The sequence below is a fragment of the Peromyscus leucopus genome, unplaced genomic scaffold, assembly GCF_004664715.2.
Source record: "Peromyscus leucopus breed LL Stock unplaced genomic scaffold, UCI_PerLeu_2.1 scaffold_513, whole genome shotgun sequence".
Lineage (NCBI taxonomy): Eukaryota > Metazoa > Chordata > Mammalia > Rodentia > Cricetidae > Peromyscus > Peromyscus leucopus.
The window spans coordinates 237,869-251,494 of record NW_023505413.1 but is presented as its reverse complement, the minus strand read 5'-3'; the positions used below and the strand labels follow the sequence as shown (position 1 = coordinate 251,494).

The following is a 13,626-nucleotide window of genomic DNA, read 5'->3' as shown; positions in this document are numbered from 1 at the left end:
TTAAACCTGTAAAAATGAATTATAGAGAAATTCAAATTCAGACAGAAGAAATTAACAATGAAATTGTTTCAAGATTGGATCATAAGGTTACAGAAAGAAAGCCTGCTTCACACTGTCACCCTTAATTTATCCAGTAGCATTCAGCTGATTTTACAGTGTGTGGGAAACCTATAAGTTAGGAAAGGAGACTTATTCAAGCTGGAGATACTGGAGCATAACATAGAACAGGAAGGAAGTGAGACTTATTAACGTGGAAGAGCAAATCCAAATAACTTTGGTGGAAGTGGTGGAGGAAACACTGGAAGAACCTCACCAGTTGCCAGGTTCCGTTAAATGAGAGGCTCCTGTTGCTAGGCTCATGAATCTAGAACTTACTCCATAGTGACAAATAAAGAACTTATATCCTCTTGTGCATTCTCCAACAAAAACTTTGTTCTAAAATGGTTCTAAAGATGTTTTGTGATCAAGATTATAACCAGAAAGAACACAGACATCACTTCACCTGATGGTGAGTCTTTGGAAGATTCAGTAAGGAGAGAAGCCTAAATAATTAGGAGGTCAATGCATACATCCTCAATTCCTGGACAATTGTTCATAATTGGGGATGGAATTTCCTTTAAATATGCTCTTTTCTATTTTATTATGGAGATCTAGAGGTTTTAGTGTGATTCAATGCATCCTAAATTATAGAAAGCTTTGGTGGTCAGTTGGCTAGCTATGATGATTTGAAGTTCAAGGGAGAAAAAAAAACTTCTGGTAAAAGATGATATCTGAGAGCTAACATGAAATTTAGATTGTTATATTTGTACCAAATTTTGGATGAAAAAAATATATCATTTCTCTGGAATTCTGGATACTAGAATCACTTTATATAGTAAATTTAATAAATGCAAGGTTCAACTTGCTCAATATCTCTAAGTTCGTTTTTAACCTATCTACTACTATAGTTTAGTCATTAATTCTGACATATTTTTCTTGGTAAAAATCACAACAATGGTGTGTTTTTAATAAACAATTCTTTTCTTTACACCAGAAATACACTTTCTATAATAATTATCAAATCTAAATCAAAGTATTTTTGGATAGTGATCAACATGTCAGGGTTTTGGTATTATTATTATTATTATTATTATTATTATTATTAAGAAGAAGAAGAAGAAATTTTTTATTCACTTTACATACCAACCACAGATCCCAACCTCTTCCCTCTTCCCATCCCCAGCCTTCCCCCTAACCCACACCCTATCCTCACCTTTCCCAAGTCAAGCTCTTCCATGAGGAGTCAACACAGCCTGCACACTCAGCTAAGGGAGGAAGTCCAAGCCCTTCCCCCTACAACAAGGCTGTGCAATGTGTCATACCCTAGGCACAGAACTCCAAAAAGCCTGCCCATGCACCAGGGATGGATCCTGATCCCCTTGCCTGAGGGTCCCCCAAACAGTTCAAGCTAAACTGCCTCCTGTATACAGAGAGCCTAGTCTAGTCCTATGGGGGCTCCACAGGTATTAGTCCACAGTTCATGGTTTCCACTAGTGTGGGTGGTCATCTATGCATATTTTCCCATCATGATCTCAATGTCCCCTGCCCACAGAATCCCTCCTCTCTCTCATTGGATTGGATTCCTGGAGCTCAGCCTGGTGCCTGGCCATGGATCTCTGCATCTGTTTCCATCAGTCACTGGATGAAGCTCTATGATGACATGTCAGGGTTTTAATCATGGTTTGTAATGTTGTCCTTAAATGTCTTTATGGATGCTTTTTCTTATGTAGGCTCTTAGCACTCTATGATCAAGCATATTATTCCTTAATTAATTTTTCAGAAGAATAATACACTAAAGATGATGGTACCAGACAAGAGATATTGCTCATTTGTAAAGTGAATGTTCCAAGAATGTACAGACATGAGAATGAGTCCCTGAAACCTATGTAAAAAATCAGGTTGGTGGCCTATACTTGTAATATCAGCAACAAGGAGGCAGAAATATATAGGTTGCTAAAGCTGCTGGCCAGTCATTCTTCCTTCTTTAATGAACACCATGCTCATGTCCAACTCTGTGTCAAAAGCCAAGGTGGGTAGATAAGGAATGATATCCAAGGCTAATTCTTGCTTCTATAAACACACATATAAATACAAATACATATGTGTGCGCGCCACACACATGTACATACACACACTTGCTTATATAAATACAAGCAAACAAACAAATAACCAACCAATAAAAAATAAAATACTAAACTTTAGAATTAATCACACAAACCATATGTATGTCTTCTGAGGACTCACTAGCCAGGATGAACTGTGACCTCCAAACATATATTAACATGCACACAGGGTTCTCATTCACCCTATTGTATATACTCACATGCAACAATATTTTTAAAAAAATGGAAAATAAAAATGAGAATAATTTGGTCTGAGAGAAGTTTCTGCCACCCACAGTAAAGACAAGGCAAGGGTAGAAAGGCACATGCAAGTGTATTCAAGGACCAGGAAAGTGTCTGAGGAAGTATACAATTATATATATATGAAATCAAAGACAATCTTATTTCTTTAGCTAAGGAAAATCTACAATTGCTGTTGAAGAAAAGTTTGAAAATTAAAACATGTGAAACAATGTGAAAATGAAAGCAAGTTATTAAAAATTATGAGTGTATTACTAAGGGCTGGGAGTATTTAGATATACTTGTACAGGGACAATGTGTGCCTTACCACAATTAAAGAAAAAAAACACAGTTGTTGAGGATATACACCTTGGAATTTTGATTTTAGCCATTCTCTGCTCTTTCTTCTCTAAACTGACTTGATTCTGATTTATGTATGGCTTATGCCTGCCCTTCTTTTCCCTATTTTTTTAGTCTTGTGCTCTGATGTTCTGCCAGAAGACAATTTCAGAGGGTCAGTGATGCACACACCCAGACAAATGGAGGACTAGGAGGGCCAGGCCTTCTCCTTTGCTCTCTAATAGACACAATGACTGTGGGCAAGACCCTGGTCCATGAGAGGATCATAGTCCTTCAGCTCTGGCTGTGGATGATGCTTTTGTCTCACATGGTTCCCAGATGGACATGCTAAATACAGTAGCCCTCCAGAAGTTTTATAATTTAAATTACTGTCATTTAACTATGAAGAAAATATAATATTAATTTTCAGTTTATAATATCTTTCATGGACATTGAGGGAAAGTTGAAATTAAAATATTCAGAAACAATGTGGAAAAGAGGGTAAGTTATTAAACGCTGGGAGTAAATTAGAAATCAATTTACACAGGAACAGGTATACTTTACCACAATCAAACAGAAAATCCATGAACACTGTTGACACACCTTGGAATATAAATTGATATAAGCCCAATTTTTGCTATTTTATTTTCTAACCTGACTTCATCATGATTTACATATATTTGCCCTTTGTTTAACTATTTCCTTTAGTCTTGATGCTCTGACTGATCAATTCTGCCAGAAGACACACCATTAACGACCAGTGCTGAATGCAACCAGACAAAGTGAGATCTAAGAGAGCAAAGCCCTCTGGTGTCTGTGGGTGAGGCCCTGGTCCATGAGAGAATCATGTTCCTTCAGCTCTGCCTGTGGACGTTGCTCTTACTTTCTGCATGGTCACCAACTGCACATGCTAGGTACAGTAGCCCTCCAGAAGTAGTGATACCCTTGAGGGTCACTGACCCTAGTAGACAGGATATCCCCAGACTGGCTCTCTTATAGCCTGCGCTTTGGAGGAGAGAGACATATTATCACCATGAAACCCACAAAATACTTCATATCCAAAAAACTTCCTACTGTTCACATACAATGACAAAGGTGATCTTCTTGAAGAACAGCCTTTTGTGCAGAAAGACTGCTACTACCATGGCCATGTAGATGGAGAGCCTGAATCCATGCTCATTATTAACACCTGTTTTGGGAGTTTGCAAGGCATAATAGAGATAAATGGCACAGTTTATGAAATCATGCCCAAGAACCAAACATCCACATTTGAACATCTGGTATACAAAATAGACAGTGAGGACTCAGAATCATTTTCTATGAGATGTGGGTTAACAGAAGAAGAGATAGCACGACAAATGAAGATACAAGAAAGCAAAGACCCCACACTTATGCAAAGCCAATATGAGAATTGGTGGACCCACCATAGGTTCTTGAATATTATGTGGCAGTAGATAATCAACGATATGTTTTAAAAATAATAATGTCACAGCTTGTATACAAGACATATTGCAAGTTGTCAATGGAATAAATGGTTATTATCTTCAAATAGACATTGATGTGGTTTTAACTACACTGGAAGTTTGGACTCAAAAGAAATCATGTCGATGTAACAGAATCCATAGACTAAAGTCCTATCTAATTTCTGCACTTGGAAGATGAGTAACGTTGACAATCGCATTAGAAATGACATTGCACATCTTTTTGCCAGGCAAGGATATGGTGCCACTTTAGGTTAGCTTATGTAGGTACAGTTTGCATAGCTATAGATTGTGCAGTTAACAGTTTTATGACAAATTCATTTCAAGAAATGGCATTCATTATAGCACATGAGATGGGTCATAATTTGGGTATGCCTCATGATGAGAATTACTGTACTTGTGGGTTATCAAGCTGCATAATGGCTGCATATCAATCTAATTCCCCTAGATTCAGCAACTGCAGTTATGAGAATATGTATTCAGTGATTACCAAAAGAAGTTGTTTATACAATATTCCAGATAAAGAAGTAACAATAAACCTCACCTTGTGTGGGAATAGTTTAGTTGAAGAAGGAGAGGAGTGCGACTGTGGAACCTCTGAATCATGTCAAAGTGATCCATGCTGTGGTGAAGACTGTGTTCTCAAGTCTGATGCTGAATGTGCTTTTGGACTTTGTTGCCAAAGGTGCAAGTTCATGCCAGCAGGCACAGTGTGCAGATATCAGAGCAATGAATGTGACCTTCCAGAGTGGTGTAATGGAAGTTCAGCTAGGTGTCCAGAAGATGTATACCTGGAGGATGGAACTCGTTGCAGTGGTGGTGGTAATTGCTACAAAAAGGACATGTCAGAAACATGAGAAACACTGTCAAATGATTTTTGGCAATGGAGCCAAGAGTGCAGATGACACTTGCTACATCGAAATGAACAGACGAGGTGACCGTTTCGGAAACTGTGGTAACAATAGCCGTAACTACATACCATGCAATAGTGCCGATGTACTCTGTGGACGAATCCAGTGTGAAAATGTGGCAGAACTTCTCCATAAAAAAAGCCATGAAACAGTGCATTGGACTCGCTTCAAATAATGTCACCTGCGGACTGTGGACTATCATTTTGGGATAACATAGGTGACATGGGAGCAGTGAGAGACGGCACACCTTGTGGTCCAGATCATATGTGCATTAACAGGAAGTGTGTCCATAAGTCTTTTTTGGTAAGTAACTGTTCGTCATTCGATTGCAATATGCATGGAGTCTGCAACAATAAACATCACTGCCATTGTGATTTCAGATCAGAGCCACCAAACTGTCTACTCAACGGCTTTGGGGTAGTTATAGACAGTGGACCACCTCCACGATTAAAAGGTTCCAGTTGGGGTAAATATGTGCTAGCTTTTTTAATTATTATACTGGTTTTGGTATTTACCTTAATTGCCATAAATAGGAGGATTGGAATCTTCATAAAACTAAAATGACAAGCAGCACCACAACCAGAACCAGCATCCAGTGCTAAAATTTCACCGGAAAAACAAAACCTCAACCTCGAATGTTTACCAGCAAAGGATGATGCCAAAGGTAAAAAGAAAACACAAAAGAAATAATAAAAAATATTTATCCTACAAGAATTCCTTCATGTATTAGTGTGTAGACTTCTAAACATAGGAATATCACTGTCACTCTGTGTGTGTGTGTGTGTGTGTGTGTGTGTGTGTGTGTGTGTCTGTGTGTGTTCTCTGTGTGTGTGAAATCCCAGGCCAGAAGTTCTAGAGACTTCCCTTGTTGGAATATCAAAAGCATTCACCACCAAATAAAAGGAGGCCCTACCAAATAGGTACTTTTCTTTAGTTTCAGCAATTTTTGCCTTGTTTTTTTGATGGAATTTGTGTCTGTCTTCCATAAGCATAGGTTCAACCCATTGGCCGTTGTATGTGTTTTTGTATTTGGTTTTTCTCAGCTCTAAAGCCTTTCCCCTTCTCATTCTTCTTTGTCACATTGAGAGAAGGAGCCTCCAAATACTGGTTCCTCGTGGCAAATCCTGTCACAAAAATCTACTCCTAAGAAAGCCAGAGTGAGACTGCAAACCTGAAAGAATGATTGGGGCTTCCTGTGATGGTTGCCATAGTCTCTGGTCTCATGTGCTTGCTGTCAAGTAGCTCTCACTCTGCTGGTGATTTTAACACATTTTTCAAAACTTCCCAACACGATGGTGCTAGTGAAGATGGCTGTTGCTGTAATGAACATCATGACCAAATCAACTAAGAAAGGAAAAGCATTTATTTGGCTTTACAATTCCTTACCACTCTCCATCATTTAAGGAAGTCAGGAACAGGAACTTAGACAGGACAGGAACCTGGAGGCAGGGGCTGATGCAGAGGCCACTGATGGGCTGCACTTACTTGCTTGCTCCTCCTGGCTTGCTCAGCCTGTTTTCTATATAATCAAGGACCAACAATCCAGGGGTGGAATCATCCACAGTGGGCACCCTCCTCCCTAAGCCATCAATCACTAAATGAGAAAATGTTATACAGATTGCCTACAGCCCAATCTTACAGGGGCATTTTTCTCCATGAAGGTTTCCTCCCTCAAGGATACACTGCTTGGTAATCTTCCTGGTGACTCTGTCCCATTCTGTGACTGTTTTCTGCTGACTGTGTGCATGTTCCCACTGCAAATAGTACATGAAACAGTGCTGCTTAATAAACTTGCAAGCGTGAGTCATCAGCTTATGTAGTCCTTGTGGCCCCAGCTTTCTGTCCTGTTCACTTTCTTATCCCTGGTGCTCCCCACTGAAAGCTCTCAGTGCGCAACCTTTACTCCTGCCAATTCCAGTCACTGAAGTTTTCTAAATAAACCACTTGGGGGATGCAAAGCAAACAATTACAAATTCAAAGATGCCAAATCACTCAGTGTATCATATCTGACTTATGATAAGGCTCTGTTCTGACCGACCAGAATTCTACAGACTTTTACTAACTAAAGGTACATCACCACCTCACATTCTAGTTTCCTTAGCTTTCAGGGAGTTCTATTCAAGTGTAAGTCAGGTCATCCTGGTTGCCGTTAAGAAAGCAGGCTTAGTAAGCTACTAAGAACAAATCAGGGCTGGAGAGATGGCTCAGAGGTTAAGAGCACTGGCTGCTCTTCCAGAGGTTCCTGAGTTCAATTCCCAGTGCTCACAACCATCTGTAATGAGATCTGGTGCCCTCTTCTGGCTTGCAGGTATACATGCAGACAGAACACTGTATAGTAAAATAATAAAAAAAAATAAATATAATAAATAAATGTTAAGAAAAAATTAAAAAATAAAAAAAAAAGAACAAATCATTGCCTGGATGCCTCCAAACTGTTCAAGTTTAATCAACTGTCTCACTTATCCAGAGGGCCTGATCCAGTTGGGGGCTCCTCAGCTATTGATTCATAGTTCATGTGTTTCTGCTAGTTTGTCTATTTGTCCCTGTGCTTTTCCAATCATGTTCTCAACAATTCTCGATATCATACAATCCCTCCTCTTTCTTCCTATTGGACTCCTGGGGACTGGAACCTGTCCTTAGTGCATTAGCTGGCTTTTTGGAACCTGGACCTATGCAGGGACACTTTATTCAGCTGGGTGAAGGGAGGAGGGGACTAGACCTGCCTGGACTGAAACTACCAGGCTGAGCTGAATCCCTAGGGGAGTCCTTGCCCTGGAGGAGATGGGAATGAGGGGGTGGGCTGGGGGGGGCGGGAGGAGGGAGGACAGGGGAATCTGTGGCTGATATGTAAAATTAAATTTAAATTAAAATTTTTTAAAAAAGAAGATAAAATTTAAAGAAAAATAAAAAAAGAACAAATCAACAAGAGTGTTCCATCCAAGCCTCTTCATCAGGTCCTGCCTCCAAGTCCCTGCCTTGAGCTCCTGTCAGACTTCCCTTGGATTGAGGACCTCAAGCTACAAGATGAAATAAACCCTTTCCTCCTCAAGTTAATTTTTGACATGATGTTTTTTCATAAGAAAGTGGGTCGCTCATTGCAATGCCTGGTGTAATTTATGTTGACAGTAGTCCACTCTTTAGTTAAAAGACAGTGACGTATAACTCAAACAAAGCTGTTGACTCACTTGGGGTTTTGTTATTTTTTTTTTAACTTGCTTTCATATGAGAAAAAAATTAACATGCAAAAATGATGACAGATTTCAAACATCACCTGAAAAACAATTGCTCATTATCCAAATTTCAGTTGAGATAGCAGAGCCCACTGTTCAAATTTGACCTGAAAAGAAAGAATTCAATGTTGAAAACTTCACCTAATTTAAAAAAAAAAAAGTAGCTCAATGTTAAAGTTGTATCTAGACTGCAAAATGTGCAAATTTCATAGAATAATTCCAGTCCATTTGGAACTACCCCATGTGTTAATCTGTAATGTCCTGCCTATAGAAATGCTCCTGCAAGTGTCATAAACCTCCACAGGAAGTTCTAGAGAGTTGCATTATTTGGGGATCCTAAAGTTTCAAGACTATGTAAAAGAAAGTCCTAGCATATTCGTACTTTGCTATTCTAAGGCAATTTAGTTTATTTTTAATTGGTGTCTGTGGTCCATAAACACAGGCATGACTAGTGGGTCCTTGTGTACATTTTCACTGGGCATGTAAATTTCAAAACATGTTCACCATGCCACTTGGTTTATTATTTATAGAGAGGGATCCCACAAATCCCATTTGGTTTAACCAGACCCACTAGTAGATCCTGCATATAGAGGAACCTGATTTGGACTGGAAAAGGCATGCAACTGTTTCTTAAAGAAGTAATCTTGAATGTTGTCTTGTGACAACGATCACTCATGTGGCATCTGTAGGTTTCAGTCTGGGATTAATTAGTACACAGAATGAGCTGTTCTCTAAGCATCTGCACTGAAAGGCCCAGAGATACATCACTGCTCTGAAACAACCTACCTGAGACTTGGTTGCAGGGATTTTAGTCCTCCAGAAAATTCCAGAGGATTAAACAAGAGTGTAGCTTTCCCCTTGCTAAAGGACTTCTAGTTTGTTTGTTTGTTTGTTTTGGAGCTGAGGACTGAACCCAGGACCTTGCGCTTGCAAGCACTCTACCACTCTAAATCCCCAACCTGACTTCTAGGTTCTTATGTTATAGATCTATAAGATCCAGAGCCATGATTGATTGATTATTCCATTATTCTTCCATTTGATCTGCCTTCCCAGTGGACAGAACTACTCAACTTAGTTAGGCACTCTTGGTTATCTCAGGGATGTATTTTTTTTTTTCATTCTGGAGTGAACTGAGTGATTCAGTGCTTCCTTTCTCCCAGTTGGTAACTATGATAGTGTCAGAATTTGATCAAGGACTTTTAAAATCATGTAGACATGATTTGAACTTAAGTAGAATTTCATTAAAATCTGTCAACAGAAAAATAATAGACCTTCCAACTCAGGCCTTTATCAACTTCACTTATAAAATGAATTCATGTGGCTGGCAGGATCCCTGAGCTACTATAGGCCGTTGTGACACAAGCCTGCTGAACAGAATTTAATCTCTAGAATCTACATGACAGAAAGAGAGAACTGACCCTCACACATGTCTTTGACCTCCCCATGGTTACCCTGGGTGAGCCGCATGCATGGTTCTATACAAGGACAAATAATAAAAAACAAACATACAGACACATAATTAATACATATATGCTTGCATATATACAACATATACATACATATATACATACCTACATAAAATGATATCATGAATATTTTAGAATTTTATGCTTTATAGAGTGAATATTATCAAACAGGTTTTCATTGAAAATAAAACAGAAAACCACAATTTAACTTGAAAAATCACATTTTAAAGCCTACTGAGAGCCCAATGGTCAAAGTAATTGTGAAAAAAATTTCCAATACAGAAAACCATTTTAAATGAGATGAACTGCCTTCCTCTGCAGCACTAACCAAGGCTACATCTGAGCCAAGGATGGGGGTTCACTCAGTAAAAGAGGATGACTTCTGCTTAGAAGAGAAACCTTCCAACTCTCTAAGACCTAAATAGGACTATCTTTGTAGGTTATGTATGTGAAACCTTAATTCCTTATTGTATCCCATGTTATATTATGTTTTATACTATTATTGACATGTGTTTGCACACATTAACCATATCTAGTGTATGTCTTTTTTTTTAAAATTATTGGTATTATTATGCTTAATTATTTATGTATCTGTATGTATGTATGTATGTACACATGAGAACTGGTACCTGGAGAGACCAGAAGTGTCAAATCTTCTGTAGTTGGAGTTACAAACAATTGTGATCTGCCTGATGTGGGTGCTGGGATTTGAACCAAGGTCCTCTGAAAGAGCAAAATGTGCTCTTAACCTCTAAGCCATCTCTATAGCCTACTGGATCAAATGTGAATCTTTACACTTAAATATATTGAAAAGTGATCAAATCAAGATAAATGGCATCTAGATCACCTCAAATACGTATGATTATTTGTAATGAAAACATTTAAAATTCCATTCTTCTAGCTCTGAAATATACAATCAATGCCGTTACTGGTTGTCACTGTAGAGTACAGTAGAGAACAAGAACATTCATCTTTTCTAAACATTATATTGTCATGGATAAATAAAGTTTCTCATCTTCCCCTCTTCTGTATTCTCTCCAATCTTTGGTAAAAATGTTTTATTTCCCAATTTCTTTGAGAAATACTGGTTCATATTCTGTATATGGATGAGGTCATGCCATTTCATTTCTACTCAGCTGATTTCATCCTTTGGTGCTCATCCATGAATGGGAATGTGAAAATATAATTGATCATCACTGATCATATACATATATCATATAAGTAACACGTTCTCTTTATATATTCATTCATTGATGACAAAAGGTTAAATCCATATCTTGATAAAAGAACCATGAGATTGTAAATATGTCTTCCACACTTATATCTCATTTACTTTAGGTAAATAATCATGCTGGCACTGCTATAGTTCTACTAAAAAGGATTAAATGATTTTTTTTTCTTGCTTGCTTATTTTGTTATAATTGCAGTGCAAAGGACCAAATCTAAGACCATGGAAGAGTAACACAAATGTTTCAATATTCAACTAAAGACATCACTCCTATAATATAATTTTTAAAGAAATTCTACAGAATTTTCAAAATGTCTCAATTTACATTCCCACTATTATCATTAATTCTTCGAGAATTTCATACAATATATTTTATCATTTTCATTCTCCCCCTACCTCAACCTCCTCTCAGAATCTCCTACCTCATTACCCTCCAAACTTCTTGTCCTCTTTTAAAATAAAAATACAAGAAAACAAAAACAAAAAGAATATTTCTTCTTCTCAGCACCTAATGGAACTTTCTCAAAAATTGATCACATACTCAGACAGAAAGCAATCTCAACAGATATAAGAAAACTGAAATATCACCCTGCATCCAATCAGATCACCTCAGATTAAATCTGGATATCAACAACAAAAATAACAGAAAGCCTACAAATTCATGGAAATTGAACAACTCACTGAACAAAAAAATTGGGTCAAGACAGAAACTTAAGAATAAAGAGTTTCTAAAATCGAATGAAAATGAATATACAACACACCAAAACTTATGGTACACAATGAAGTTGGCAAGTTCTAAGAGGCAAGTTCATAGGACTAAAAACATATTATTTTAATGCCTGCATTAAAAAGAGATATCGTTCTGGTAACATAACAGCACACCTGAACGCTCTAAAATAAAAAGAAGAAATAGTGCACAAAAAAGAGTAACCAGAAAAAGTAATCAAGCCCATGGCTGAAATCAGTAAAACAGAAACAAATAAAATATAAAAGGGATCAATGAGATGAAGAGCTGGTTCTCTGAGAAAATCATTACTAACAACAGACACTGGGAAAATCCAGAGAAGAGTAAGAACATATTTCAAAAACCTATACTACACCAAATTGGAAAATCTAAAAGGAATTAATAATTTTCTCAATATAGCATTTAGAAAGTTAAATCAAGATCAGATAAGCACATATGAACAGACTCATAACCCCTAGAGAAACAGAAGTAATAATTAAACATCTGCCACACACAAAATCCCAGGGCTAGATGGCTTTAGTGCAGAATTTTACCATTTAAAGAAGAGTTAATGCCAATGCTCCTCAAATTATTCCACAAAATAGAAACAAAAGGAACAATGCCCAAGTCACTTTATGATGCCATATTTTCCCTGATACCCAACCCACAAAAAAGATCCAAAAAAGAAAGAGAATCACAGACCAATTTCTCTTATGAACACAAATGAAAATTCTTCAATAAAACACTTGCAAACTGAATTCAAGAACACATCAAAAATATCCACCATGATCAAGTATGCTCCATCACAGAGAGGCAGGGATGGTTCAAAATAAAATAAATCAATATATGCAATCCAATATATATATATATATATATATATATATATATATATATATATACCAAAACATAAAAACCAGAACACCATCTTATTAGATGCTGTAAAGGCCTTGACAAAATACCACACTTGCTGATGATAGAAGTCCTGGAGAGATTAATTAGGGATACAAGGGACATAATTCACCATAATACAGGCAATTGACATCAAGCTCATAACCAATGTCAACTAAATAGAGAAAAGCTTAATCCAATTCCACTAAAATCAAGAACAAGACAATATCATCCACTCCACTTTTTCCATACCTATTCAATATAGTACTTGAAGTCTTAGCAAAATCAGTTAAGACCACTGAAGATCAGGGGGATACCAATTAGAAGTAAAAAAGTCAAGTCTCGTATTTGCAGATAATATGATAGTACATATATGTGACCCTAAAAATTCCACTGGGAAACTCATACAGCTGATAAATGCTTTTAGCAAAGTAGCTGGATACAAAATTAACTAAAAAAATCAGTAACCCTCCTATACACAAATGACAAACAGTCTGAGAAAAATGTCAGGAAAACAATACCTTTCACAATAGCCTCAAATAATATAAAATACCTTGGAACTGCTTTAATGAAGTAACTGACTCGTATGATTAAAATCTTAAGCCGGGTGGTGGTGGGTGGTGGCGGCGGCGGCGGCGGCGGCGGCGGCGCACGCCTTTAGTCCCAGCACTCTGGGAGGCAGAGGCAGTGTGGATCTCTGTGAGTTCAAGGCAGCCTGGACTACAGAGTGAGTTCAAGGAAAGGCTCAAAGCTACATGGAGAAACCCTGTCTTGAAAAACCAAAAAAAAAAAAAAAACCTTAAAGACATTGAAGAAGATATTAGAAGACAGAAGATCTCCACATGTTCATGATCTATAGGATCAATACAGTAATAATGGCTAGCCTGTCAAAAGCAATCTACAGATTTGATGCAATCCTCATCAAAATTCCAAGACATTCTCATAGATATTAAGAGTGCAATTTTCAGGTTTGTGCAG

At 37.6% G+C, this 13,626-nt stretch overlaps 1 pseudogene; it reads left to right on the top strand.

The window, feature by feature from the left end:
• Positions 1 to 482: 482 nt before the first annotated feature.
• On the top strand, positions 483 to 5,676 carry LOC114701155 (annotated as a pseudogene).
• Positions 5,677 to 13,626: the final 7,950 nt, after the last annotated feature.